This window comes from Pinus tabuliformis, chromosome 1_2 (assembly GCF_031772625.1).
Source record: "Pinus tabuliformis cultivar Carrire ecotype Pingquan chromosome 1_2, CPIR1, whole genome shotgun sequence".
NCBI classification, from domain to species: domain Eukaryota; kingdom Viridiplantae; phylum Streptophyta; class Pinopsida; order Pinales; family Pinaceae; genus Pinus; species Pinus tabuliformis.
Genome location: NC_142298.1, coordinates 101,668,000 through 101,673,999, shown reverse-complemented (window position 1 = coordinate 101,673,999; position 6,000 = coordinate 101,668,000).

Here is a 6,000-nt window from a genome sequence, read left to right as displayed (position 1 = left end):
GCCTCGCAACAGGCAGGTGTCAACATGGAGGATTATAGGTGCTTCATCGTGGAGGAACACCCGTCATCTCTGCCTCGCTCCTAGTCAACCACATTGCTTGCCAAGTGTTTGCCACACAACCCACCACGTGTTTGCCACATAACCTGCCACGTGTCTACTTTTCTCAGGTTTTTGGAATTTTGCTTTCTAGTTTCTTTAATGGGGGTTCTGGAAAAACTGATGGTTTTAGGTTCCTTGGTTGGTTTCTATTTCACCTTGAACAACTGATAAAAAACTGTGCGCAATTGCTGGTTTCCCCTGCGTGGGCAGCAAGTTAAATTTTTGAAATCGTTTTTTGATTCGGACTGGTTTCCCATTATGGGCAGTCCAGACTTTGTCTCTGCTGTTTTTTTCCATTACTCAGGCATGGATAGGCAAAGGCTTAGGCCTCAGTGTACAATATTTTTTCAGTAATAGAATTAGCCTAACTTAGAAAAAAAAAAAAAAAAAAATATATATATATATCTATATATATATATATATATATATATATATATATATATATATATATATATATATATATATATATATGCTTTCCACTGAGAATGACACCCACTATAGAGATTAAAGAATTCATATTTGTTGTTATCTAGAAGTAGCCACACCACTAATTTCACATGCTTAGTTCCATTAAAAAAAATGATACCTTGTACGTCAAATTCCATTCTCATTTATTAATTTATGCAAAGAATTTAATTTTTGTGGTAGAATGCATGCAAATTTCTCATATACAACATCCTTAAAATTCTAGCTTCACCAATAACAATACTGTAAAATTCTTGCATCACCCAAAAAAATAGGTGAATACCTTCAAGTGGAAATGAATAGTGCTATATTCACCAAATCGGACCGTAGTCTACTAGAGTTCACAGGTCCGACCACATTTGTTTTTGTTTGTTTAACTCATTTCAAATTGACCACAAAGCAATGAAACTTTATTAAAATTCTCTTGCCAATTTAAATGCTCAGTGAAAAAAATAAAACAAGGAAATCACAAATATCATTTTACTCAAATTTACCACAAATAAATTTGAATAAAGATGAAGTCGCCTCTCTTATACTAGTGATGTCTCTTACTTTCGTAGGTCAATCCTTCTGCCAAAATTCCAAGGCGATTTCTCGCATCATCACCATGGCACACCGCATAACTTTTCCAGAGGTTTAATGCCCTTCATTTAGCATGGAATTCCCCTTATCTCTTTAGTTTGTTTGTTGGTGGTGGCATCCTTCTGGCCGCTACTAACGAAAAATGTTGAAAATAGCAACAAGAAATGCTAAATTTAGCACTGCTATAAATAGCATTTCGGGATACCTTCCTATTTTAGTTAGTCCCTGAACTAAAATAGAGAAGTAAAATTCCAATTTGATCTTAGCAGCTGTTTGTAAAATAATTAATTAATTCATCTTGAGTTAATTAGTTGTTGAAAATCAAACATGAAATTTATGTGAAGACATGCATCATTTTCTCCATTGATTAAGGAATTTATCCATCAGTTAAAGAGATAAGGATGAGTTGTAATTAGTTAGCTCAATTAACTGAGTTAAGTCTAGTTAGATTAGTTCAAATAGTTTGTTGAACTAATTGTGAGTTCAGTTAGTTAATGCATGCATGCATGTAACTGCTGCAATTCAGATAACTGAATATTCTCTCATAAATAACACATGCATGTTAGTTTAGTAAGAGACCCAATTGAGATCAGATGAAGGGACAATAAACTATCAGTTGCAGGAATATTCCATTGTGAATATCTCTTACATGCAGAAGGAATTCATCTCCTTCAGGATTGCGCAGTTACTTCTGAGTTTGGTGAGTTGTGTGAGAGGTGAATTCACACAGGTGGCAGCATTGGACCCTAGGAGAAACTGCACAAGGAAATAGGAGGCTTGGAGGGCTGAGGGCAGGCATATATTGTGTCTATTTAGTCTGTGAGTAATATTGGTTGATTGTAGAGAGAGTAGGATATCCTGAGAGCTGATTCTTTTTGTAATCTGAACAAATTTCCACTTGTATGATAATACATAGATTGGGGTTTTAGGCTGAGGCTTTCCCCAGGTTATTCTTCTGTGTTCATGTGTGATTGAATTCTCGTTCTCATTTATATGTGTTCTATTTGATCTTTCTCTTATTCGATTAAGCTTCCACAAAGTTTGTTGTAGAAGTAGATCTTATATTTTGCTTTAGTATATTGCATAATCTGTTGATCTATAGTGGGAATTTCTACATGGTATCAAAGCAAAGGTGATCAAAGCGAAAAACAGAATACAAGAAGGGAGAAGTATGAATTTTGAGGTTCCTGAATATAGAAATCGAGTTCTTATCCCATCTCAATTTCACCAATGACATTCAACAGTTTAAGACTTGAGTATGCCCTTAATGGCAGCTTGAATTATATAGCCTGGAAGGATCGCATGGAAGCAGTATTAGAGGATAATGGTCTAAAGGACTTCATTGATCAAGGAGTCCCCAAGCCAGTAGTGGTTGATGCTACAAAATTGGCGGAATGGAAGAAATGTGTGGCTAGAGCAAGGAGAATCCTCCTAGAGGGAGTTCGAGACCACATTGTCTCAAGGCTCCTGTTAGGTTCCTATACCAATACGAGTCGTAATTTTTGAATGGCAGAGATTAAACCTATAATATGTACATACCTTTGCTTTCTGCAAATGTTTCCCATATTCAAAAAAAAAAAATGTAAAGAGGGTATGTCCTAAAAAAAATAATCAAAGGACAAAAAGAACAAAAAGGTAAAAAAAAGATGAAAAATATGAACCCCAAGAAAAGAAAAAGACCATGAAAGTGAGCAAGCCAAAAGGCCACTACTATTTACCTTTTGTGCATAATAAATGATTTTGTGCAGTTTGTAATCTGTTCCACAATCCATGATAGTCAAAATGTTTAAACTTGGCTATTTCATGTTTTAATTTCATGTCTATAGGTAGAGAATAAAAATCTAGCCAAAACAGTGTAACCTTGGCAGATAAGTAGATAGGTAGAGTAAATAAAGAAGCTCAACTGTTTAATCTGAGCCCTTGGATGTAATAAGGTTAGAATTAGTCAGTTTACTATTGTAAAGAGAAAGAAAAATGTTTTATAATGGTTTTCTAGCTCAAATGCACCCTAATAAAGAGAAGTAAAAATGGTAGGATGAGTAAATGCGTAAGTAGTAGAAAGGTTGCAGAATTATGATGATTGATTAGACAAAAGCATGTGTATCATATTTTTCATCATAAAAGTTCCAAATGTGAATGGGCACTCAAATATGCAGATGGATATCAAAGTCAATTACTTAATTTCCCTCATTCATTTCACCTTTGATTTAACTAATTTCCCATAATAAAGTTCAAAGTACTTAAAAACCCTAAGTCAAAGAGGCTGAGAGCATTTCTCTGACTTTTGGAGGGACCGGACCTTGGCTCAATGACTTATAGGCAATAAGTACTAAAACCCCCTCATAAACATTCATTCCCCCCTTTAGTTCATTTATTTTACCTAAATAATACTCTTTCCTAAGGTTAAATTACTTTTACCTAGGAAAACGTGTTTATTCCCTCACATAACTCATTTTCATATCAAAAACTCGCAAAAACACTATATCCTAAGTTTCTATGTTATTACTGGAAAAGCATTAAAAGCATGAAATATCAAAAACTTATGGTATTGTGCCCCTTTCCGCTCATTTTACTAATTATTAATTTATTTATTAAATCCCAAACAAAGATCCATTTCCCGCATATATTTAACTCCCGCAATATTAAGTAACCCTACCCTAGTTTAATTATATAAACTATGATTTTCTACCCAAACCCACTAACTAATCAATCCGCGATTAAGTTAGTCTAAAATCCAATTAATCCCTCCCTTAATGACCCCGACACCTTAACTCGCCTTAATCCCTCATTAACTTAAATCTTCCGCACTTAATTAACCGTCGGGCGCCCCCACTACCCTCCGTGCAACTCCACTGCCCGATCATCGCATGATCTCTCCCCGTCACATCGGACGACCCACATCCATTTTAGACGGGCCCCGATGTCCGAACATTACCCGCCCAAAAAGAGTTGTTTCCTGTTGGACCCCCGAGGCTACATGTCGCTCAATGAATGGAATCAGGCGGCCTCCCCCCAATACCACCGATCGCCCAAAATCGATGCATGGAAACCACTTACCGCTCGTCCGCTATGCACCAAAAAGTCACTATTCACCCCGCTATGTGACAAACGACCATTATTCACCTGTACCCGCCAAAATTGACTTTTTGCGCATAAAGCCAAAAAATCCCCAAATCATTTGTTTTATTGTTTTTTCAACTCAAAAGCTCCATGCACACACCTGCAAATGTCGAAGTTGTCAACCTACGTCCAATTTCACCCTAAAGACGCCACAAAACACCCAGTTTGCTCTCTAGCCTACTCAGAACCTTTTCAACCGTTCGCAGTTGCCAGCTGACCTGTTCAGAGCTAGTTCTCCCTAATTCCAGGTATTTAAGCCATAATTCACTGGAAAACCTCTCAATTTCAGAACCAGTTACTGAGTTTGTTAGTTAAAGTAAAAAATTAATTAAAGAAACTCAAGTGACTTAAGCTTACTCTGACTCAATCACCTTTGCCCTAAAAAACTGAAAATCACCTCCCCCATTCTCAAATCCACAAGAACTGAGAATGGCTGCCCCAATTGCCATGGATGTGAGACCTATTTCCACTCCTCATCTAGACTTAGACCATCTCCCCTTGGCAGACAAATATTTCCAGATAAAGGACACCTCTGTCCATGAATCCCCTCTCAAACTCCATTGCCGATATAGAGACCAATACCTGAACCATGTTGATAAAATTGGTTTTTGGGAGTCCAATTTGCCCAAGTACCAATTCCATAAGTTCACATTTTCCCAGAAATTGTCCATTACTACCATGCAAAATATATCCCCAGCCAACGAGCAGTGATGTCCCCTAACCAAACTGTGCTTTTCACCATCACTGCTGAATCAATAAATGAGATGTTGCAACTTCAACCTAGCCAAAACTTGACTCCCCTCTCCATTGGAGATCTATTGGACTTATTTCCCAAGCTTAGTTCTACAAGACTAGCCCAAATAATCCAAACCTACATTGTAGAAGAGAAGTATACTCCCAAAGATCCTCCTCCATATGTGTATACCATATTTTCCCCATTTGGCAAGGACATTGTAGCAATGATATCCAGTGTCCTAGGTTATACCACCAGTGAGTATGCAGATGAGATTATCTTGGCTTCCATGTCCATATACACTCCAGGACAACCTCTTGCTGTTATTTATGATTATGCCAAGTTTATAGCTGATAGGATGCATGACCAGTTCCTTAGGATGAGTAATGAGTGAGTCTTCAAGTACTCCTCTGTTTTGTATCACCTCTTTCTATACTACCAAGCTGATAAGTTCCCATTTACTCTTCAGAAGCTTGACACAAAAGGTCACCCTATGTCATTGATTTTCTAGACTCCATTGACCCATAAATATGAATCCCCATATTCATATACAGACTTCATAGACCTATTTTTACATCTCATTATGAAAATGCTGATAGGAAGCCCTCCTCCAAGAATCAGTTCAGATATAAGAAGGATCCTGCAACTCTCAAAACAATCCAAAGTGGTGGATTGGTACTTGTACCAAAACCACACTATGATTAGAATTTGTGGCTGTGAGCTGGCCCCATATAAACTACCCAAATACCTCCCAATGAGGTTATTTGGTCTGGAGTACTATAGGCAGATAATCAATTCAGATGAGGTACACTTTGTCAGAGCCACAAAGAAGGCCCAGCTCAGAATCAAAGACCAATTAGGCCCCTTTATTTTTAATAGCTGAGAAGCTGGAAAGGAGGCAAACGAAATCCTTCAAAGGTTAAATCTAAAACAAAGCTTCATATGGAGGTATGATCCCTTGGACTTCATCTGCAACAGAAGACAGAAAAACATGATGACTC